This window comes from Balaenoptera borealis, assembly GCF_965194805.1.
Source record: "Balaenoptera borealis genome assembly, chromosome: 19".
Classification (NCBI taxonomy): Eukaryota; Metazoa; Chordata; class Mammalia; order Artiodactyla; family Balaenopteridae; genus Balaenoptera; species Balaenoptera borealis.
The window spans coordinates 16,795,419-16,819,337 of record NC_138878.1 but is presented as its reverse complement, the minus strand read 5'-3'; the positions used below and the strand labels follow the sequence as shown (position 1 = coordinate 16,819,337).

The following is a 23,919-nucleotide window of genomic DNA, read 5'->3' as shown; positions in this document are numbered from 1 at the left end:
CCTACCTGTTTGTTCTTTATCTGTTTATCCATCTTCCTTTCACCAGGGCAGGCCTTGACCCTTTTTCCCGGGTGAATTCATGAGGATGAATCAGTCAGCAGGGATTGTATTGTTTGCAGGAAGATTGTATTGTTTGCATCTTCAACGAGTCTCTGTTTCCTCTGTATCATATTAGGCAGACTGCACACTAACCACTGCAGAAAAACCAGGGCACAAGTTTACAGGTTGAGATTCTGGGTCCCAGCATTCCGCTCAGAGGGACAGGTGCCAGGGTGAGCTAGCTGGACTGCACCAAGCCTGCCTCTATAGCCTGAACTTGAGTGATTTGTCTTCCTGACTCATTTCATTGTTCATACAGAATCATTAAAGGGCCTCATTTCAAATGTTTCCTTTCTAGCTGTGAGTTCAATCCATGAGATTTTAGTTGTTGCATAAATTAAACTTTTAATCCTCCTCCAAGTGGGTTTGGCTGGATTTCTCCCCAGTGTGTGGACAGTCCAGGAAGAAGGTTTATATATCCATATGTATGCTGAGAATGAGTGACCTCTAAATTAATTTTCTTCTTGATTTTAATGGAAATTCATTCCCAGTTGACTTTATAAAGAGAGTTTGCATTAATAATTCACTTCCTGGCATCCACAATGCTTGTCTGTGGCTGGCACATCAGTATTTAACTAAGTGTCATTGAAGCCATTAGGAAAGTGTTTTGTCAGACACATGGCTTTGTTCATGCTAGAATGTTGCCATATCAAGTTCCTGACACCATTTTTGTACAAGCGTTATCCCCTAGTAATTATCTAGGACCTTGGTAGGAGTGGGGGACATAGAGATCATAACTTGATATCTCAGATACTTGTTTTAGGGTACACACTGCTCTTGTTGAGAATCTGCTGTACAAAATGGAATTAAGAAAGAGTCAGGGACTTCCCTGGTGGAGCAGTGGTTAAGAATCCGCCTGCCAGTGCAGGGGACACGGATTTGAGCCCTGGTCCGGGAAGATTCCACATGCCGCAGAGCAACTAAGCCTGTGTGCCACAACTACTGATCCTGTGCTCTAGAGCCTGTGAGCCACAACTACTGAGCCCTCATGCCACAACTACTGAAGCCCGCATGCCTAGAGCCTGTGCTCTGCAACAAAGAGAAGCCACTGCAATGAGAAGCCTGCACACCACAACAAAGGGTAGCCCTCGCTCGCCGCAACTAGAGAAAGCCTATGCACAGCAACGAAGACCCAACACAGCCAAAAATAAACAAATAAATAAATAAATTTATTAAAAAAAAAAAAGTCAGTGTTTTTTACCCACTGTCGAGATGTACAAAACTCTTGACAAATATACCATTGTTATGTAAGTTGTTAACAATAGGGGAAACTGGGTGAGGAGTATACAGGAATTCTCTATTGTCTTTGCAACTTTTCTGTAAATCTAAAATTATTTCAAAATTTATTTTAAAATCTGAGTTACAACACTCTTAAAATAAATCTTAGAAACTCTAAGTGCACACACCCTTACTCAGTAAGTGTGTGTGCGTGTGTCTGTGTGTCCATAGCAGAGCAAACTGTCTGGTTAGTAAAGTGAGAGAAGAAATAGAAAGAAACTCTGTCCAGGTTTCTCACATCGGTGTGTAGCCAATGAAAGCAACACTGCTTGTCTCACCAGTACTAAAATAATTTGTGGCCATGGAAGATTTTTGCCACTTTGAAAAAGCCATGTGAATGAAAAACCTCTGTTCTCCAAACCACCTCTAGTCTGCACTCACTGGAATTTATAAATCATGCTTACTCAGTGAATAAAGAAAAGGAAATGGGATGGGATGAGGGTATGATTCCTCTTCCTGTCGCACCCTTGAGACCAGGTGTGTTAAATCTTGTAATCCTAGGTGTGATTATAATCAGGGGCACTTTAACGAGAAGCAGAGTTAAACACAAAGCTTTCAATCTAAGATTTTCTTTACTGCTCTATTTTGCCCCCAGGAACAGCTGAAATGAAAATGCCACCTTGTTGTTGAAGTTTTGTTTTGTTTTTTTCCTTCTAATCACTATCTCTCAAGCTGTGGAGTGCCAAAAGATAATCCTAGGTTTCAGTGAATTCTCTGTTGCTTGTAGATGTGCCAACCAAGAAACTCTGTGGTTCTGGCAGCTTGAAAAGAAAGCAGAGAGCCCAGTAAGAGGTAGAGGTCCAGAAAATCAGGAGATCGATTGGGATCAGAGAGGGGGAAGACATTACCACCCCCAACTGATGAGGTAGCTTTTACCTCTTTCCCATTTGCAAATAGCCAGAATATCCACATTGGAGGGAAATACAGCATTCACTGTCTTATTGAAACACTTATTTTCTCTGCATAGCCTTGTTTTGGCCTTATGATCGTATCTGTTTATTCACTGATTCCCAAGTATAGCCTGAAGCCAGAAGGGAACCCCCTTTAAGCTCATTCTACCTTACCTTTGCTGAAAATTGAATTTATGAGGAACACCCAGGAGAAGGAGGTATGTTTAGACCTGTACTTTCTGTTGGCCTCAGAGTTAAGAACAGCCCTCCTCATCGTGGAGGAGATGAGCTGGGCGGCAGCATGAGAAAATTGTGCCTAACTATCCAGCTCTTCGCAAGTTGTCTTTGCAAGGTGACTTGTTTATTCTAAGAATTGTAAATGTTTAGGACATCCATATTCCTAAATTCATTCCAAAGACAATAATGAATAACTGGGACAGTAATGACTGAGCAACAGCCTACCAGACTGGCCCTCGTTCAGATAACAACTATGAACTCTGGACATAATATAGTAAGTAGTTAGCCGGGGACACTGAAGAGTGGTCAGAAGCCGGCAGATTCTCATGGAGTGTCCATGTTTAGAGGAGAGGCGCTGTATAGAGTAAGTTCCCATTTTCTTGGCTTTCACCCTAGGGGCAAGTTATGTCTAGGGAGGCGTGCAGTGCATTAGAGGTACTGGTGGAGAAATCACAGTCTTTTTGGGCTGGGGAACCAGAAGACTGAATCTGGGGGAACCACAGCTACAGGAGAGAAAGGGGGGATCCTTGAAGAGAAAGATCCAGAGAGAGGATTCCTAAATTCTGTGTGCCCACATCTCTGGCTGACCCCTAAACCAAGCAAGATAATTACCTGATTTAAAAAAAAAAAAAAAATGCACTAATTGGAGAACAGGGTCCAGTCTCCATAATGTAACATTCATAACGTCCAGGATACAACCCAAAATACTCAATATATAAAACACCAGGAAAATGGAACATATTCTCAGTAGAAAAGAAAATTAACTGAGACCAACCCCAAGATAATCCTGATGTTAGAATTATCAGGCAAGGAATTTAATGCAGCTATTGTAATTATCCTCAAGGAAGTAACAGAAAAATGTGCCTTCAGTTAAATAAAAGATAGGAAATCTCAGCAAAGAAATAGAAACAATTTTTTTTTAAAAGCCATATTGAAGTTCTAGAACTAAAACTATAATATCTGAGTGGTTTTTTTAAAATCATTTAATGGAATTAAAAGCAGAAGGGAGATGACCAAGGAAAGAATAAGTGAATTTGCAGGTAGAGCAATAGAAATTATCCAGTGTGGAGAACAGAAAGAAAAGAAAAAGATTTTTTTTTAATTTTACTGAAGTATAGTTGATTCACAATGTAAATTTCTTCTGTACAGCAAAGTGACTCCGTTTTTTAAATATATATATATATACCTACATATATGTGTGTGTGTGTGTGTGTATATATATATATATATATATATATTCTTTTCCATTATGGTTTGTCACAGAATGTTGAATATAGTTCCCTTTGCTATACAGTATGATCCTGTTGTTTGTCCCTCCTATATATAATAGTTTGCCTCTGCTAATCCCAGACTCCCATTCCTTCCCTCCCATACCCCACCTCCCTGTTGGCAACCACAAGTCTATTCTCTGTATCTGTGAGTCTGTTTTTGTTTGGTAGATATGTTGATTTGTATCATATTTTAAATTCCACATAGAAGTGCTATCATATGCTATTTGCCTTTCTCTTTCTGACTTACTTCACTTAGTATGATAATCTCCAGGTCCATCCATGTTGCTGCAAATGGCATTATTTCATTCTTTTTGATGGCAGAGTAATATACCAGTGTATATACCCCATATCTTCTTTATCCATTCATCTGTTGATGGACATTTAGGTGTTGCCATGTCTTAGTTATTGTAAATAGTGCTGCTATGAACATAGGGGTGCGTGTATCTTTTTGAATTATAGTTTTGTCTGGATATATGCCCAGGAGTGGGATTGCTGGATCATATGGCAACTCTATTTTTAGTTTTTTGAGGAACCTCCATACTGGTTTTCCATAGTAGCTGCACCAATTTACATTCCCACCAGCAGTGTAAGAGGGTTCTCTTTTCTCCACACCCTCTCCAGCATGTGTTATTTGTAGGCTTTTTAATGATGGCCATTCTGACTGGTGTGAGGTGGTACCTCACTGTAGTTTTGATTTGCAAGAAAAAGATTTTTGAATGAGTGATTTGGTGTGACCAGAGGCTCTCAGAATCCTAACCCGGTATTTCCCTTAAGAGCACTGGTTCAGTATCCATTAATTCAGTGTTCACACAACTTTGTAGAACATAACTACCATAAATAATGAGAATCAACTGTATATACAATGGAAAAAAAATTGATTATCTTAAGAATGAGTGATTTGGGGTTGACCATAGTTCTAGATTTATTTAGGTAATTACTACCACAGTCCTCTGCATAGTTTACTGAAAGTTGACTTCTTAGAAGAACTGTGAAATACTTGAGAACTTCACACAAGGGTTTGTAGTGACGAAGTATGGTGACATTTTAATATTGAAACTTTCTCCCTTGCTTTTTTTTTTTTTTAATTAAAAAAAAATTTTTTTTTCCTTTTGGCTGTGTTGGGTCTTCGTTGCTGCGCACAGGCTTTCTCTAGTTGCGTTGAGCGGGGGCTACTTTTCGTTGCAGTGCGCAGGCTTCTCATTGCTGTGGCCTGTCTTGTTGCAGAGCACCAGCTCTAGGCGCCCAGGCTTCAGTAGTTGTGGCACATGGGCTCAGTAGTTGTGGCTTGCGGGATCTAGAGTGCAGGCTCAGTAGCCGTGGTGCACGGGCTTAAGTTGACGCGCGGCATGTGGGATCTTCCCAGACCAGGGCTCGAACCCGTGTCCCCCGCATTGGCAAGCGGATTCTCAACTACTGTGCCACCAGGGAAGTCCCTAATCCCTAATTTTAAATGACAAAAGAATAATCTATTCTCTACTCTGTCTAGTGAGAGTTGAATAGTAGGCTTTAGAATTCATTTCTTCAAGATGACAACCAACCCTAACACCATCTCATATCTTCAAAAATAAGCAAAACCTGGAAGCATCTTCAGGGGGAAGAGTTTGGGATTAATTATTAATTGATGGCTGAATCAGGTTCAGAGCCAAATCCAGGCCTCCACCCAGGAATGGTTTTTAATTCCTTCTTTTGAGTCCAATATTGGACTCTGTTGATAGAAGCCTATTCTTAGTAACATTAGGAATAGTGGTTTCACTAACTTTTGTGCAGTTGGAAGTTACTCTCCTACTTCTTTGTGAGAGAGAAGGCAAACTGTGGCTAAAAAAAAAAAAAAAGAAAGAAAATGGTTTGTGTATGATGTTATGCTTGTTTAATGACAGCAGTTACACATGGTCCGTACGAAAAGATTAGTGTGTGCGTCCTGGGTTCACCTTGTGCTTGTCTGTCCAGACCGAGAACTAAGACCTGAGGAGGATGTGACACTTAATCTCTGACACAGCACAAACAGCAAGTTATAAGTGAAGGGACAGATTGAATGGAAACTTTCCTTCCTTTTATTGGCTTTGTTTTATCCTGAAAGTTACTTTGAGAGCATTTGTTGTGGGGTTTTTTTGTGTGTGTGTGCTATGGATATAGTTAAATGAGCCCAGTTTCCTTCCCAGAGCTAGTTCCACAGACACTGCTCCTTTTAACAGATCGAAGGCTCCATGTGAGGAGCAAATGAAAAGAACATTTATATAAAAATGACTGGGATCCAGGTAATAATTACTGCTCTTGTAAACTTTGAAAAAGTGCTTGGGAGAATCATTTCAAGACCGAAATTAAGGAGCATCAAGCTACGGCCAGTTGACCAAGGCAGCAGTTCTGTTGGTCATCCGCTACTGGCCCAGGCTTGGGTGTTTACACATTGATAGTATTAATAAATGGCATTTAATGAGAATTTAGCATTTTTGGACATTGTTTACGATGCCGTAGAGACAGAGGCATAGAGGGATTTTAAAATATATTGTAAGTTTATAAATGTTTCTTCCCCCACAGACACTTCCCTCTGACTCACTCTTAGACATTCACCTTGCTGTTGCTGTATTTCAATCTTAGAAGAAAAAAATCCTCTTAGGCCCCGTATCAGTTTCCTAGGGCTGCCGTAACAAAGTACCACAAATCGGGTGCTTAAAACAACAAAAATTTACTGTCTTATAGTTCTGGAGGCCAGAAGTCCAAAATCAAGGTGGGCCATGCTCCCTCTGACGCCTGTAGGGAAATCCTTCCTTGCCTCTCCCCAGCTTCCAGTGGTTTGCTGGCAGTCTTTAGTGTTTATTGACTTGCAGCTATGTTACTCCAATCTCTGCCTTTGTGGTCACATGCATTCTCCCTGTGTGTCTCTGTCATGTAAACATGGCTTTCTTCTTGTAAGGACACCAGTCATATTGGGTTAGGGGCCCACCCTGCTCCAGTATGACCTTATCTTAACAAGTTACATCACAACAACTCTGTTTCCAAATAAGGTAAGGTCACACTCTGAGGTACTGGGGGTTAGGACCTCAACATACTTTTTTTTTTTAAATTAATTAATTAATTAATTAATTAATTTATGGCTGTGTTGGGTCTTCGTTTCTGTGTGAGGACTCTCTCTAGTTGTGGCAAGCGGGGGCCACTCCTCATCGTGGTGCGCGGGCCTCTCACTATCGCGGCCTCTCTTGTCGCGGAGCACAGGCTCCAGACGCGCAGGCTCAGTAATTGTGGCTCATGGGCCCAGTTGCTCCGCGGCATGTGGGATCCTCCCAGACCAGGGCTCGAACCCGTGTCCCCTGCATTGGCAGGCAGACTCTTAACCACTGCACCACCAGGGAAACCCAACATACACTTTTGGCGGGAGCGGGGGACACGATTCAGCCCATAACAGACCCTTCGGATTCCATAGTCCTTTCTGTCTTGTGCTTATGCTTCTCCATCTGTTCATTATTGCTGCATCTTGAGAAGAGCCTGTTCTGAGTGGAGTGTCTCAAATATAAAAGACAACAACGATGATGATTATAGTGGAGGTGTTGTTATTATTACTATCACTCCCACCACCACAACCACTGCTACTGTCTGGTCCAAAGATTTGCTAGGTTTTTGAATGATTGTTTAAAACCCACCAAAGATAATTTTATATTCAATCTAAATGAATAGGCAATTTCTTTCATGGCTGGAACTTTAGAACCTTACACTTTATCATGCCAGGCCCTCACCATTGGTCATCTCAGATTTTGGAAGGCAGACTCTGTTACATGGAATCCAGCCTTTCAACTCTGCAAGCATCTCATGATTGCATACGTCACCTTGTTCCTCCTCATGATGGACACCAACTCGACTGGGAAAATGCATAAGAACCTAGAAGCTTTGTAGATATTAAACCAAAAGGACTTATATGTTTGGACTTGATTTGACCTCCAACACTATTGTTTTCCCCCTTTTTTGCCTACCACTAGGAAGCAGTGGATAAGGTACCACAAAATAACAATAGTAATGCTATCTGTTCTCATAAAGCAGACACTGAGCTATTGAGTTACTGTGTTGTCTCAGTTGATTCTCTCAGGAACTCTGAGGAGTAGGTGTTGTTACCCACATTTTACCGATGACTAAAGGAAGCCCCTCAGAGGTTAAGCAAACCACTCACGCTCACATAGCTAGTAAGTGGCAGAGATAGTTTAAACCCTGACTCTGTGTCTCTAAGGCCTGTGCTCTAGCTGGCTGTAGTGTTCTGTACCTTAAACTGCTTATTTTATTTTTAAAGAAAGAGCAGATAAAGATTATTTTTAAGGCAAAGAATTACACCAGTAATAGGTGAAAATATACAATAAGCAGTCACCAGTTAAATTTCCTATGCTGGGAACGTTTAAAGCAACGTTCTGGTTAATTGAATACAGACTTGTACTGAGTTCCAGTTCCTGTTTAGCCATATACTTTCTCTGTAAATAGCAAGCTCTCATCACTTCTCTCTGGCAAGGTGTTGCCAAAAAATCGTGATGACTTTCTTTACTTCCTAAGACCCAGTCAGACCAGAAGCACAACTTTTCAGATGTTCATTCTGACACATTAAAAACCAGATGTTTAGTCATTAATGCTAATGCTTGCTTTTCTAAGGATCTCTACCATCTCTCAAATACAAGATTTCTATATGGGGTAGCAATTCGGAAGTCATGCCTTTAAACCCCTGAGGTAAAGAGGATTTGCAGCTAGATAACCCTGGAGATTATCAGGGGCATTTTTCAGTGGCATATTTTTCCCAGGATCCGAGCCAGGATCTGAGAGAGCAGGACTGGAAGGGTGTCAAGAGAGGAGTAGGACCAGGCTGGAGACAGACCCAACCTGAGGGAAGTTGGTGAACAGAAGAGAGGCAAGGCCAGGTCCAGGCACACAAAGACACCTCTGCAAGGCCGCTGCTGCTGACCCAAAGGAGGGGAGAATGAGTGTGCCCTGTTCATCGGTAGCATTATAGCCCCTTCTCCCCATCACCTTGTAGTTTTTTCTTACATAATTTCTTAAGTTGAGCTATAACTCATATCCTTAAAGTCTACAATTCAGGGGCTTTAGTATACTCTTTAAGTCGTGCAAACATCACCACCACCATCTAATTCCAGAGCATTTTCATTACCCCTGAAGAGACGCCCCATACTCATTAGCAGTCATTCCCTCATTACCCACTCCCTCCAACCCATGGCAACCACTAACCTACTTTCTGTTTATGAATTTGCATTTTCTAGACATTTCGTGTAAAAGGAATTATACAATATGCGGCCTTTTATGTCTGGCTCCTTTCACTTAGCATAATGTGGTCAAGGTTCATCCATATTGTAGCATGTATCAGGATTTCATTACTCTTTATGGCTGAATAATATTCCATTGTATGGATCTAGCATATTTGTTTATCCATGCATTCGTTGATAGACATTTGGGTTGTTTCCACTTTTTGGCTATTTTAAATAATGTTGCTATGAACATTTGTGTACAAGTTTTTGTGCAACATATGTTTTCAGTTTTCTTGGATATATACCTAGGAGTGGAATTGCTGGGTCATATGGTAACTTCATGTTTAGCTTTTTGAGGAACTGCCAGACTGTTTTCTAGCTGCACCATTTTTTATTTCCCCCAGAAATACATGAGGGTTCCAAATGTTCCACATTCTCATTAACACTTGTTATTGTCAATCATTTACTAGATTTATAGCCATCCTAATGGGTATAAAGTGGTGTAGTTTATTTATTTATTTATTTTAAATTTTATTGAAGTATAGTTGTGTTAGTTTCTGGTGTACAGCACAGTGATTCAGTTATACATATATATATTCTTTTTCATATTCTTTTTCATTATAGGTTATAAGATACTGAATATAGTTCCCTGTGCTATAAAGTAAGACCTTGTTGTTTATCTATATTATATATAGTAGTTTGTATCTGCTAATCCCAAACTCCTAATTTATCCCTCCTCCCCTTTGTCCCCTTTGGTAACCATACGTTTGTTTTCTATGCCTGTGAATCTGTTTCTGTTTTGTAAATAAGTTCACTTATATCATATTTTAGATTCCACATGTAAATGTTATATGATATTTGTCTTTCTCTGTCTGGCTTACTTCACTTAGTATGATAATCTCTAGGTCTGTCCATGTTGCTGCAAATGGCATTATTTAATTCTTTTTTATGGTTGTGTAGCATTCCATTGTATATATGTTACCATATCTTCTTTATCCATTTATCCGTTGATGGACATTTAGATTGCTTCCATGTCTTGGCTATTGTATATGCTGCAGTGAACATTGGAGTGCATATATCTTTTCAAATTATAGTTTTCTCCGGACATATGCCCAGGAGTGGGATTTCTGGATCATATGGCAACTCTATTTTTAGTTTTTTGAGGGACCTCCATACTGTTATCCATAGTCGTTGTACCAACTTACATTCCCACCAACAGTGTAGGAGGGTTCCCTTTTCTCCATACCCTTTCCAGCATTTATTATTTGTGGACTTTTTAATGATGGCCATTATGACTGGTGTGAGGCGATACCTCATTGTAGTTTTTCTTTTTAACCTTGTAATTTTGATTTGCATTTCTCTGATAATCAGCGATGTTGAGCATCCTTTCATGTGCCTCTTGGCCATCTGTATGTCTTCTTTGGAGAAATGTCTATTTACGTCTTCTGCCCATTTTTTGATTGGCTTGTTTGTCTTTTTGTTATTGAGTTGTATGAGCTGTTTGTATATTTTGGAAATTAAGCTCTTGTTGGTTGCATCATTTGCAAATATTTTCTCCCATCCTGTAGGTTGTCTTTTCATTTTGTTTATGGTTTCCTTTGCTGTGCAAAAGCTTATAAGTTTGGTTAGGTCCTGTTTGTTTATTTTTGCTTTTATTTCTGTTGCCTTGGGAGACTGACCTAAGGAAACAGTGCTACAATTCATGTCAGAGAATGTTTTGCCTATGTTCTCTTCTAGGAGTTTTGTGGTGTCATGTCTTATATTTGTCATTAAGCCATTTTGAGTTTATTTTTGTGTATGGTGTGAGGGAGTGTTCTGACTTCATTGATTTGCATGCTGCTGTCCAGCTTTTCCAACATCACTTGTCGAAGAGACTATCTTTTCTCCACTGTATATTCTTGAAGGAGTTTGTTGAAGATTAATTGACCATAAGTGTGTGGGTTTATTTCTAGGCTCTCTAGTATGTTCCACTGATCTATGTGTCTGTTTTTATGCCAATACCATGCTGTTTTGATTACTGTAGCTTTGCTGTATAGTCTGAAGTCTGGAAGGATTATGCCTCCAGCTTTGTTCTTTTTCCTCAGAATTGCTTTGGCAATTCTGGATCTTTTAGGATTCCATATAAATTTTAAGATTATTTGTTCTAGTCCTGTGAAAAATGTCATGGGTAATTTGATAGGGATTGCATTAAATCTGTAGATTGCTTTGGGTGGTATGGCCATTTTAACAATATTAATACTTCCAATCCAAGAACAGGGAATATCTTTCCATTTCTTTAAATCATCTTGTTTTCTTTATCAGTGTTTTATAGTTCTCAGCATATAAGTCTTTCACCTCCTTAGTCAGGTTTATTCCTAAGTTTTTTGGGTTTTTTTTTTTTGATGTGATTTTAAAAGAGATTTTTTTTTTTTTACTTTCCCTTTCTGATATTTCATTGTTAGCATAAAGAAATGCAACAGATTTCTGTATATTAATCTTGTATCCTGCTACCTTGCTGAATTCACTTATCGGTTCTATAGTTTTTGTGTGGAGTCTTTAGGGTTTTCTATATTTAGTACCAGGTCATCTGCATATAATGACAGTTTTACCTCTTCCCTTCCAATTTGGATACCTTTTATTTCTTTTTCTTGTCTGATTGCTCTGGCTAGGACTTCCAATAGTATGTTAAATAGAAGTGGTGAGAGTGGGCATCCTTGTCTCGTTCCAGAGTTTAGTGAGAAGGCTTTCAGTAAAGTGGTATAGTTTAAGTTTGAATTTCCCTGATGGCTAAAGATGTTGAGCATCTTTTCATGAGCTTTTTGGCCATTTCTATATCTTCTTTGGAGAAATGTCTCTTCAGAATCTTTGCCCATTTTTAATTGAGTTATTTGTCTTTTTATTGTTAGTGTATTTGTTTTTTAATTTAATTTAATTTCCCAAGAAGTTATTCATATACATAGTATTACAAAGCTAATTCAAAGATCCATAGCCCCATCCTCCTTTCTTAGCCTCCATTCCTACTCCCCATCAGCAACTACTATTTTCAACTTGATTAGCTGCTTTTTTAAATGTTTCTGTGGTACATTAGGCTTGCTTCTGGGCTTCTTAGGTTTAATGAATCAATTTACCATCCAAACCAGGACACTTCTGAGAGTGAAAGAGGACACTATTAATAATTATACCAGCACAGCAGATGTAAACCATACTAACCTGGGCAAATCAGGACCATGACCCTAGGATTCATTCAGCTGCTTTCTAAGATCTAAACTTGTGTTGCCATTGCCTTGTTAGTTCTTTTTGTCCTGATAACTTAATGCCATTTTTTAATCCCTTTCCTGACAGGAAAGGGAGGGAGGGAGCAATGGTGTGTGTATGTATTTTGTTGTTGTTGTTGTTGTTGGCGTTTTCTTGGCCACACAGCGTGACATGTGGGATCTTATGTTCCCCGACCAGGGATCGAACCCGTGCCCCCTGCAATGGAAGCATGGAGTCTTAACCACTGGACTCCCAGGGAAGTCCCATAAATGTGTTTTGTTTTGTTTTTGTTTTTGGCCACGCCATGTGGCATGTGGGATCTTAGTTCCCCAACCAGGGATCGAACCTGTGCCTCCTGCATTGGGAGCGTGCAGTCTTAACCTCTGGACTGCCAAGGAAGTTGTATGTGTTTAACATGCCAGCTTTCAGGAGGCGGCCTCCATTCTTCCCTCTCTAATGATGGGGAAAGTAGGTGTGGAGGACATGTGTGACAAGAGTCAGAACTCTTTTGGTTTTAAGCAACAGAAACCTAGTCTGAACTAGCTTAAGCAAAGAGAACTTTTTAGCCTACCGGATCCAAAGAAGGGCCGAACAACACTGTTGTGGGAAAAGCTGGGATAGATCTGGTCGTCAATGACTCTTAGAATCAGGAACTGAAATGCTGCATCTCTTGTCTCTACTTCTCCTGCATTTCGCCTTCATTCTCTCACACTGGAGCCCAGTTTTTTCCTATGACAGCAACATGACCACTGACGATGGCCCACTGTGGCATCTTACATCCAACACTCAGAGATTCCCTCTCTGGCCCCAAATGCAAAAATTCCAGGGAAGAAACATAATGTTCCAGCTAAGATCAGATGCCCATCCCCAAGTCAACCAACTTGGCTGGGCCAGGTGGGGTGTATGGGGTTGCTGGTTTGTGTAAAACCGTGTTCAGCCTCCACCATAGCCATTTGTGAGAGGGAGAGCCTGGGGCCGGTGCCTAGGAGTAGGGCATAGTCCCGTAGATTTCCTCAACAGTAATTTGGCTAAATCCGTATGACATTAGTGATGGATTTAAGAAGTAAAACTGAAAAGATTAGTACTCAGTATTCTGCTGTTTCTGCTAAAATATAAATGTTCAGCTTTCTCTAGTGATAACATAAGTGACAGTTTGGAAGACCTAGCATTTAAAACTGCTCCCTTTCTGCCTCTTGCACATAATCATTTACATAGATTTACATATGTTAGAACTTGGTTCGTCTTCCTCTTCTGCATCAGATGCTATTTTATTTTCTGTAGGATAGCTTTCTCCTTACCCTTCTTAATCTGATGTAAAATGACCAAGAAGGAATTCCCTGGTAGTCCAGTGGTTAGGACTGCGCACTTCCACTGCAGGGGGCACGGGTTCGAGCCCTAGCTGGGGAACTAAGATCCCACATGCCACGCGGCACAGTCAAAAAAATAAATTAATAAAAAATAAAATGGCCAAGAAGAAGGTACTGTCATTTAAGCACAGAATTTTGGAATGTTACAGCTGGAAGAAGCCTTAGAGACTATTGCATTTATATTTCACAAAAATTTCCTTTGGCTTATTAACCCCATGAGTTGCTTCTTTGACGTAAGGTCTCCATGGTCAAATAAGTTTGGAAAATGCTGTGTACAGCTGTACACTCCCCTCGACATTTGGTGCATGTTTGCCTTTTAGGGGGTCTGAGAAGTCCTGCAGCTAAAATCAACAGTTTCCTCAGCTCCTCGGCCATTTACCAAGGAACCCTGTTTTCATTATTAGCATGCCAAGTAATAATGTTCCGTGGAACATACTTTGGGAAATAATTCAACCGTCTTATTTTATGAATTGAGGAAATGAAGTTCATGAAGAGACTGCAGTTCTGATTTTCCAAAGCTAATGCCAGGAAGAATTAGCACTCGTTGTTGCTGGGAGCTTACATTGGCCAAGTGCTCTTGGAAGTATAGTACCTCTCCCTCTTCCTCTTCCTTAATTCACTCATCCACCTGCAACAAGATTCATCTTTTTATCAAGGATGTCTTAGGTAACATCATCAGGGTGAGCTGGAGCACAAGATAAGCACCAGGTTTGGAAACATCAGCATCAGATCAGACCCAACATACTTTTATTGTAACAAATTATTATAACGAATATTTTAGAGTTTCCCCTTTTTATTCTCCTGAAATGAAAGGTATGGCTACGTAACCTACATGTATATTTTAAAAATCAATATAATGTCCCAACTATAATATAAAGAAGGAATAAAAGAATATTAGTTTATAATAAAATAACATTTTAATATATAAATGTCTAGGCCAACTCTAAGATATAATGAACTATTCAGTTGCTCTTATATGTAGAATCATCATGAATGTAACAGCTACAAATACAAATTAATAATAAATATCTTGTACTGGCAACTCAGAAGTACACTGAGTAACCTGATTTTCCAAAATGGTAAACTCTCTCTGTAAAATTCCAAACAAATCAACGTATTATCTCCTCTCAATTCATATGGTACTGCGTTCCTGAAAAATTCAGTGTATATTAAAACCTGGCAAAAATACTTTTATTGAGCATTTATTATATGGTAGCATGTATATCTAAGTGCTTTAATTAATTCATTTAATCTTCATAATGATCCCATTTAGGTATGACTAATATCCCCATTTTACACATGAGGAAACTAAGACAGAGAAGATAAGTAACTTGTTCAACAACTATAGTAAGTGGCAGCACGGTAGATGAACCCAGGCAGTATGGTTCCAGAACTTGTGTGCACAGGTTCTGTGACTGTCATCTGAAGGACTCAGGAACTGAGTCACTTGGGCATTTCCTGCAAAGATCATGGCTAACAGAAGGCAGCTTCAGATCCTGGAAACCTGATACCAAAAAGGAAAACAAGTCAGACTCTCTCCTTACAGCTTATTTACTGTCTGTCCCCAAGAACGATGGAGCAGGGAGAGGGGAGTGTTGAGGCCAGCCTTGGACCCAGATGCCCTGACCTCCCAGGACCTGCCAGTGTGAACTGTTCAGAGAGCAGAGACAGGAAACAGCCCTGGCTTCCTTTTTACTCTTCCTCATGTTCCACTAGCCCTTGCCAAAATCACGGGCCAAACTGGACTACACCATCCAGCAACTTCCCATAATGGACACAGAACTGAAAAGGCAGGGAGCTGAGAAAAACTGAAGGAGACCAAATGCCTCTGGGACTGCCAGGCTGGGAAGTGAGAGTCTTGGGACTTTCCTCCTGCTCTGCAGCTTGATCGGGAATCTATTCTTCCTCTGAGAGTGATTGTGCTAATAATCATTTGGGCCTCTGGATTGCAAAACCCACTTATCTTTGCTCTATCCTCTGAAAGGGAGGAGTTCTGACTAAGTGTACCCTCCTTGGGGTGACTTAAAATGACAGTCTGGATTGATGCTCTGGGGTCTGTTGCAGCTCATTGCTTATCGCCCCACGGTTTGTTTGCTCTTAGTAAATCTGCTCCAAATAAATTTCATGTTCTTTGAGGTTTAGTATTTAATAATGTAACTAACATGTATTAAGGGCTTACTGTATGCCAGGCAAAGCACTGAGTTCTTTACATGCATTATCTCATTGAATCCTAACAACCCTGTGACATAAATACGCTTATAACCCTATTTACAGGTAAGAAAATTGAGGTCCAGAAAGTTTACATTTAGATGCCCAGGTCAGACAGAAGAGAGCTGAGTACAAACCCAGGCTGTTTTACTGCCAGCTTGGCTGTTCTGAAGGAACTAATTAGAACAGGCCTGAGATTATACTTGAGGAAGAGGTAAACTGTTACAAGTATATTGGGACGAACCTGGGTTCCTAGGACTTCTGTCTCCGTAACCACTGGACTTTCTTCTACTCTTTAATTCTCCTGATCAGCAGGTATTCAGTTACTCAGCATGGTAAGGGAGCAGCCAGAGAGATCTTTCTGAAATGCAAATCTGCTGAAGTCCAGTCCTCAGGTAACATTTTTTTCAGTGTTCCCTGTGGTCCCTAAGATAAAGACCAGGCTCCCTAACATGACATACAAGGCCCTTTATAATCTGGACCCTGCTTGACTTTATAACTGTCTCTCCCGTACTTCCTCTCATGAGCCCTCAGAACCTCATGCCAGCCCTACATAGTCTGTGTACTATTCCTTGCCTCACAGATCTTGGTCCGTACTGTTTCTTATGCCTCAAATGCCTTCTCCTCCTGCCCCCAGCCTGTCCATCTGATAAACTTTTGTTCATCCTTTAGGACTCTAAATGTTAAAAGCCTTTTCTCATTTCCCAGGCAAAATTAATCCTCCTTTCTCCAGGCTCTACAGTACTTTAAATATCAGCTCAAGACTAGCGTAGATATTGTAATGCTTTGTTCACATCTGATGTCAACAGCCCCTGAACACACCGGTCAGTTTTTTAAAAAATTGTGGTAAAATATACATAGCATGAAGTATACCTAACCATTTTTAAGTGTACAGTTCAGTAGCATTATGTACATTTCATGTTTTTATTATGCAATCACCACCATCCCTCCACAGAACTCTTTTCATCTGTAAAACTGAAACTCTGTACCCATTAAATACTAACTCTCCCCCTCCCTCAGCCCCTAGCAGTCACCATCCTGTCTGTCTCTGAATTTTACTACTTTTCCATTCACTCTTATGTTGCCCAAATCTAGCACATTGTCTTGCACAGAATAATGTTTAATAAATGTTTGTTGAGAGAGTGCATGAAACCTTTTCTCTAAGATACGTGGGACAATACATCTCTTAAATTTCTTTGTACCTGCCTTTGCAATAAAGACTTCTTAGATCTTAAACTGGAAATTCTGGGGCTTCCAAACTCTTCCAGTTCCCGAACTCTTCTGTTCAGGTTTCCCAAGAACAGAAGTTGTCCAAACAAATTCTCGTTAGGAGGGAATTTTACCTTCCTTACTTGGAAACGCCTAAAGTTTTCATTGCAGTTGGGTTGTAGACATGCTGTCCCCAAATCAGCTGGGAGAGGGAGTCCTGAGGCGCAGTGACAGAATGAATATTGACGAGCAGCCAGAACTGTCTGCATTTCAAAACTTGGCTTCACACACACACACACACACACACACACAATGTATATATATATATATATGTACATTGCTGTCAAAATTTTAGCACATGTATTTCCCTTAATTCCTCCCATCTGTGTGAAGGTTTCTGCCATAATTACAGCTAACCTAGTAAAGGAGGCAGCTGCCTGCGTTTTATCCTTTCACTTTCTTACAGATGCCTTTTGGGAGCCTGTAACTTTCTCTGTCTTAAGAATTGCACTCCAATACACATGTTTAAGAACTTATTTTTTTGGACACACCGCACAGCATGTGGGATCATAGTTCCCCAACCAGGGATCGAACCCGTGCCCCCTGCAGTGGACGTGCAGAGCCTAACCACTGGACCTCCAGGGAAGTCCCAAAGAACATATTTTTTAAATATTTCAGAAAAAAAGATGTAGTCTTAATTTGTGCATCAAAAATGATTTTGACCCAGTCCCCTTGCTGGAAAATAAAAACCTGGTTGTCCATAGTTAAGAAAATTCCAAGAAATGCAGCAGGTCATGTCCCAATCCTGTCACCCTTGCTCTTGGCACTTAGATTTTTCATGGGCAGAGTCGTTGTAGTGATCTCTTCTTTGGAAACCATGACATATCTCTTACTGTCTCCTACCCAGTGTTTTTTCCTAACATGCTGCACTGCTGCATCCTGGCTGCTCATTAGAGTCACCTGGAGAGCATAAAAAGAAATTAAAAGAAAAATTTTTTTAAGCCCTGAGCCCCTACCCCTAAGATTCTGATTCTTACGTGTGAGGTGGGGGCCCAGACATTTTAAAAGTTCTCCATGGAATCGTACTGTGCAGCAAAGGTAGAGAATCACTATGTTAGAATGATGGTGTCGCTCAGAGGCAGAGTTTGGGCTGTGTAGCCATACTTCGGTGTGGGTGGGCAGGTTGCTTTTTCCGGCCTAGTCCACATCTATCCTATGCTATGTGTATATTAGCACATACTACCAACCCCACCAGAGCCTCTGATGTGTCAGTGACTGTGGTTTTCTCTGACCTTTGGTCTAACTCTATGACCTTTTGTTCCTGAGGCATCTTGCACAGAGCACTGAATTCCACTAAGCAGAACCCCTAAGGAGAGTGGCCTGCACTTCCCTCATGGCCAATCAAGCTGGACCTGAGGCTGTATGAGCCGGGTGAGCCTGGGGTGATGCAGGATGCCCCAAGCAAACCAGTGCCCCAGAGGAAACCCAAACCCTGCAGTCAGCCAGTAGCCCAGTTGCTGTTCCCCCTCCTCCCTAACCAGGCCCCATCCAAATCAGCTGCTTTGATGGTGCAGGGAAAAGGTCAGATTCTCTCCACAGCATCCTCCTGCCTATTGGATTTCCTAGTAACTGCACGTGTTTAAAAACAGGGTTTGCAGCTAGACCTGACAGATGCAGGTTTGAATTCTAGCTGTGTCCTTGAGCAAATCACTAAACCTCTCTAAATCCCCTTTCCCTAATTTGCAAACTGGGCCTAATAACACCTACCTCGTAGGATTAAATGAGATAATGTGCGTGAAGGGCTTGGCGCAGTGACTGAAGCGTAGTAACTGAAGCGTAGTAAACACTCAGTAAATGGTAGCAGTGAGCCTTTGCAGGCACTGTCTAATCCCCTGTGGGAGGCGTTAGGTGCAGAAAGGGAGCGGAACTGTGCTCCCTCAGCAGGGAAGCTTCGAGGGCCAAGAAAGATGAAGCCCTTTCCCCCCAGACGTGGTAATTGAGTACAGTTTGAAAGCTGGGATTGTAATCACCTTCTAAGGACAAAGCACCCCATCACCTCTCCCGCAAGCAGCAGCCTGCTGCCTCTGCACGTCCTCCGGCCATTTTCCCCTGCCTTCTTTGTTCTGTTTCCATGCCTGTGGGGGTGTAGGAAAGCTGCTGCCTTCCTCAGGTTGCTATTTAAAGACATTCTGAGAGATGCTGCCACCGCTGCTCCCAGAGCCACCGCGGCTCCCAGAGCCACCGCGGCTGCTGCGCCCGTCCCTGCCACAGCGAGTGGAGGCGCTCAGCACCTACTTTCTGTTTAGGATCCCTGAGCTGTCACCCCTCCCAAGGGTTAACCATGAAGGCCGTCTTGGTCTTTGTCCGTAAACTGCCCAGACTGTCTACATCCCTGTGGCATTTTGGGCACATAACCAGTTAAATTTTCCCCCTTATTCTTCAATGAAAATCACGCATGATACCCCCTCATCGCCTCCCCACCCATCTCCAACTTGCACTTGAGATGCCCTCTTTATTTAACAGCCAGACACAATCCGGAAAGGGTAAAAATGCCATTTATCTCTAGGTCTAGCAGAGAAAAACACTTTAGGAATAAAAGGTTTTTGGAAAGCTCAGTAACCTCCAGTTAACAAGAATGCCGCCCTGAACTTCAGCATGTTTGAGATTCTCTATCTGTCAGGCATGGATAGGAATCTCTTAGACATTAGTAATCCTGTCTTTCTTTGCTGACCCACCCAACGCTTTTCAATGAAGTGTCTCAAAAGCCCCGTCTTGCTGTTTGAATTGGTCCTGATTTCTTTTTTACAGACCCATCAAAGTGAACTTTGGGGTTTTATCAGTAAAGCATTTATCCTTCTTTAGACCAGAGCTCCCTGAATGAGGTCCAGATTGTCTACCTCCATTCTTCTTCCCCAATTTATTTGTTTCCTGCCCATTATCCTAGAGAGGCTGCTCGCCTCCAAGACCTCAGAGCCTAGCTGCTCTCTGCTTGCCCAGGAGAGTCCTTGCTGGTGCTCTCAGCTCTGTGCAGTGGCACAGATGGTGTTCCTGACTGTCAGGTACCGACTCTGGCCCTGATACCACATCACACCGCATCGAATCTCTTCCCCTCTTTTACAGCCCTTCCCTTTTCTTCTAACTCTCCTCCATTGATTCATCTTCCTGAGCACTCTTTCTTTGGCTCCTGCTCTCTATTTTTCATTTTGAGAGCCGTGCCTTTCCCCTCATTTTCTTAGCCGCTTGGTGGTAAACCCAACTACCTCAGTGTCAGGATAATAGTAGTAATGATACTTTGAATTATTGATCACCACGCTGTGATAGCAAAGTACTCTCATATGCATTATCTCTTTTGATCTCACAATAAACTTGTAAGGTAGGCAGTATACGTGCTTTATGCTCCCCACTTCATGGTAGTGAAAATAATAACCACTTGGAGAGGCAGAATAATATAGTGGTTAATAAAGAGCATTGGCTCCAAGTCAGGCTGCCAGGGTTTGAATCCTGCCTCCACCTGTCACTAGCTGTGTGGGCAAATTGGGGATAATAACAGTACCTCTCCCGTTGTGTTGTTGTGAGGATTGAGTTACTGTAGATAAAATGCCTAGAACCACACCTGGCACATAATAAATAGGTACTGTGTGAGGATTAGCTATTGTTATCATACGTTCGTTCATTCATTTGTTCGTCAAAGGTTTACTACATGCCAGAGCCGCTGCATGCCAGGCTCTGCTCGAGGCCTCAGTGATAGAAGAGCAGCAAGATTGACAGTCCTGGCCCTCACAGAGATCACAGTATCAGTGCCGCTTCTGCAGCAGGCATCACGTGCAAATCCTTGTGCTTGGATCTTTATAGACAGTAATTCTCACAACAACCTTCAAAGGAGGCAGTGTTATTCCCATTTTACAGAGGAGATCTCTGGGGTTCCGAAAGCCAAGGTGGTTTGCTCAAGATTCCCCAGCTGGTAATTGGGGTGTCAGGATTCACTTCACCCGATTCGCCTGCCAGCAGACCATTAGGTTCAACTGTCCATGTCTGTCTCCCCCAGATAGTGGTGAGCTCCTGAAGGCTGGAGCTGGCCCTCATCACCCAGCATGCTGAGCGTGGCCTCCTGCGCACAGTTCGGGAAATGTCGGCTGACTTGTGCGCTGTTTATGATCCTTGACTCTGTCCCATAACTAGTCTCTTCTCATCACTCTCACTTCCCTCAGCCACCAAGCCGTATGTTGGTTATAACATGGAAGCACAGTGGTCAAAATGAGGGTTCTCAGAGGTTGACCTACGGCTTCCTTATACCATACCTAATGCTTATTTCAGCATGTCTTTAAACAGAATTATTTGGATTCTGGGGTCTCCTCCTCTTCTGGGCCCCAATCTAGAGAATCTTTTTGTCTGCCAGGCTGGTCTCCAGCCACCAACTCCAGTTCACTTGTTTCTCGTGTCGGCTCCTGCCTTTTATTTCAATGTCTGACTTCCCTGTTCTTTCTCTGTTTTTGTCTTGTGCCCAGTACTTACTTCTTAGCCACAAAGGGAGCCACAATTCTATTAGCTCTATAGAAGACTGAATTTCTAAGGACAATCAGTGTATGCTAGCATTTAACTTTTTAATTATTTTATATTTAGTAACCCATTTTTTCCTTATATATTACAAAAGTATAGGTGGGCAGTCCTCTGCTAGATCATGCTTTCTAGAATTCTTATTTCTGTAAATGTCTCATTTATCACCATTTGTGTTGTGTCTTATTGATCTCACAAAATAATACAAAAGAATAGCAGTTTCATTCACCTAAGTTCCATTTGTAAAATCACCTAGAAGTGTGACTTTTAAAATATTAAAATTATTTTAAATAGAAATAAATCTACTAATTGCTAAATGTCTTTACTAATGGAGTTTGTGTTAGAGAGGTAGTTTGACTAAAGATTTTTTTTCCTTCCTCTGTTTCCCAGATATTCTGGGTTGTGGTTAATATTGTTTTTATAATCAAATAAATAAATAAATTTAGGAACTAAAGAGAAGAAAGATATTCACCATGTATTTCTTCTTTAGGTCTTTTTTTTTTTTAATTTATTTTTATATTTAGTTTTGGCTGTGTTGGATCTTTGTTTCTGTGCGAGGGCTTTCTCTAGTTGCAGCAAGCGGGGGCCGCTCTTCATCACGGTGCACGGGCCTCTCACTATCGCGGCCTCTCGTTGCGGAGCACAGGCTCCAGACGCACAGGCTCAGTAGTTGTGGCTCATGGGCCCAGTTGCTCCGTGGCATGTGGGATCTTCCCAGACCAGGGCTCGAACCCGTGTCCCCTGCATTGGCAGGCAGATTCTCAACCACTGTGCCACCAGGGAAGCCCTCTTCTTTAGGTCTTAATGCAGAGATACAACAACCACTCTGGGTGTGTTCGGGGTCAAGCTCATTGAAAGTCAAACACCGTTTTCCTGCTTTTCCATTGTAAGTGCACCTGTATGCCCAAGGCAGTCTTTTGCTCACACGGTCCCCTTTTCAGTATGTTGTGCCAAGCCACGTCTAACCCTAAAGACTGCCCTTGTCCCTGAAGCATCAGCTTTGTGTGCTCCGGGGAACTGGCACCTGGAAAGGGAGGGAGAGGGAAGGAGGAGAGAAAGTGTGTGTGTGCATGTTGCACTCACACTCTAAATTCTTTTAATAAAGGACCTGAACCCCACCCCTTTCCAAAGAGTTTTCAGACTAGGAATCTGGGTACTTCTCTAAGATATCCCCGGCCCACCCCACTCACACCCTCCACCTCCACCTTTCCCTGCAGTCCTGGGGCCTTGATGCGTGGGGGGATGAAGAGCAGGTGTGCTGAACTCTTAATGAGAGGTTTCCTCTGTGGGATTGCCTATATCCTACCCACCACAGAGGCTCCTGTGAGTAACTTTACCTTTGAACTCTCCTTGTATTCAGCCCCTGATCCACGGGATTTGGTGACAGTCCCTGGCTGGCGGGAAGCTTTGATCCTTGGGGAGTCCAGAGGAAGTCCTGTGATGTGTGGGATCCCAAGCGCTACAGGGACTGGGGAGAAGCCGTTCCAGGGTGGGTTGCTAAGATAGACCCATTAATTAAGAAGGAGTCTTTGCCTAACACTCAGTTACCTAAAAAAAGGAGATCCGGTAACTGATAACAAGGAACTCAGCACCCCTCAAGTACAAAGTGGTGTTTGCACAAGCATCATTGTTATTTTAAGGACACAGCAGTGCCAAGGAGAAAATTCCTACCCACACCAGGAAAGAACAGAGTACCTTAGCAGACCAGAATGCCTTAGAACTTTCCTTTTTTTTTTTTTTTTTTAATTAATTTATTTATGGCTGTGTTGGGTCTTCGTTTCTGTGCGAGGGCTTTCTCTAGTTGCGGCAAGTGGGGGCCACTCTTCATCGCGGTGCACGGGCCTCTCATTATCGCGGCCTCTCTTGTTGCGGAGCACAGGCTCCAGACGCGCAGGCTCAGTAGTTGTGGCTCACGGGCCCAGGCGCTCCGCGGCATGTGGGATCTTCCCAGACCAGGGCTCGAACCTGTGTCCCCTGCATTGGCAGGCAGATTCTCAACCACTGCGCCGCCAGGGAAGCCCCAGAACTTTCCTTTTTAACAAGGAAAAGAAAGCTAACCTTACTTTGAATGTTAGGATGCTCTAGCAAAAAATCTCTAAGATATTTCTGACTAGGTGAAAGATTCCTCTAGAAAAAGAAGAAAAAAAAGATGACCTTGTAATAAACAGTGGAAACACTAGAATTTCTATAGAAGAGACACTGGGCTGTAGTTTATTGGAGAGAGTGTTAGGAGCCTTGCCTTTAAGCTCTATTCACATAACAAGCGTGCTGGGTTTGCCTAGACTCTGCAGTTATTTGAGGTGGTTTGAGAGTGAGGGGACAGTAAAACTTCCCCAGGCCACTC

General features: G+C 41.9%; 2 protein-coding genes and 1 long non-coding RNA gene across 5 annotated transcripts in view; 2 read left to right on the top strand and 1 right to left on the bottom strand.

Moving 5' to 3' along the window:
• Positions 1–23,919, top strand: part of HAS3 (hyaluronan synthase 3) — a 229,423-nt gene that overhangs the window by 173,119 nt on the left and 32,385 nt on the right. The gene's annotated exons all lie outside the window — the stretch shown is intronic.
• Positions 1–23,919, top strand: part of TANGO6 (transport and golgi organization 6 homolog) — a 178,982-nt gene that overhangs the window by 148,130 nt on the left and 6,933 nt on the right. The window lies entirely within an intron of this gene.
• Positions 1–23,919, bottom strand: part of LOC309617566 — a 147,484-nt gene that overhangs the window by 117,385 nt on the left and 6,180 nt on the right. For 2 of the 3 annotated variants that reach the window (XR_014238046.1, XR_014238047.1), the window contains one exon: positions 6–23,034. This is a non-coding gene — a long non-coding RNA (uncharacterized lncRNA). The remainder of the gene's footprint in view (positions 1–5; positions 23,035–23,919) is intronic. The other variant, XR_014238048.1, reaches the window with a different exon arrangement.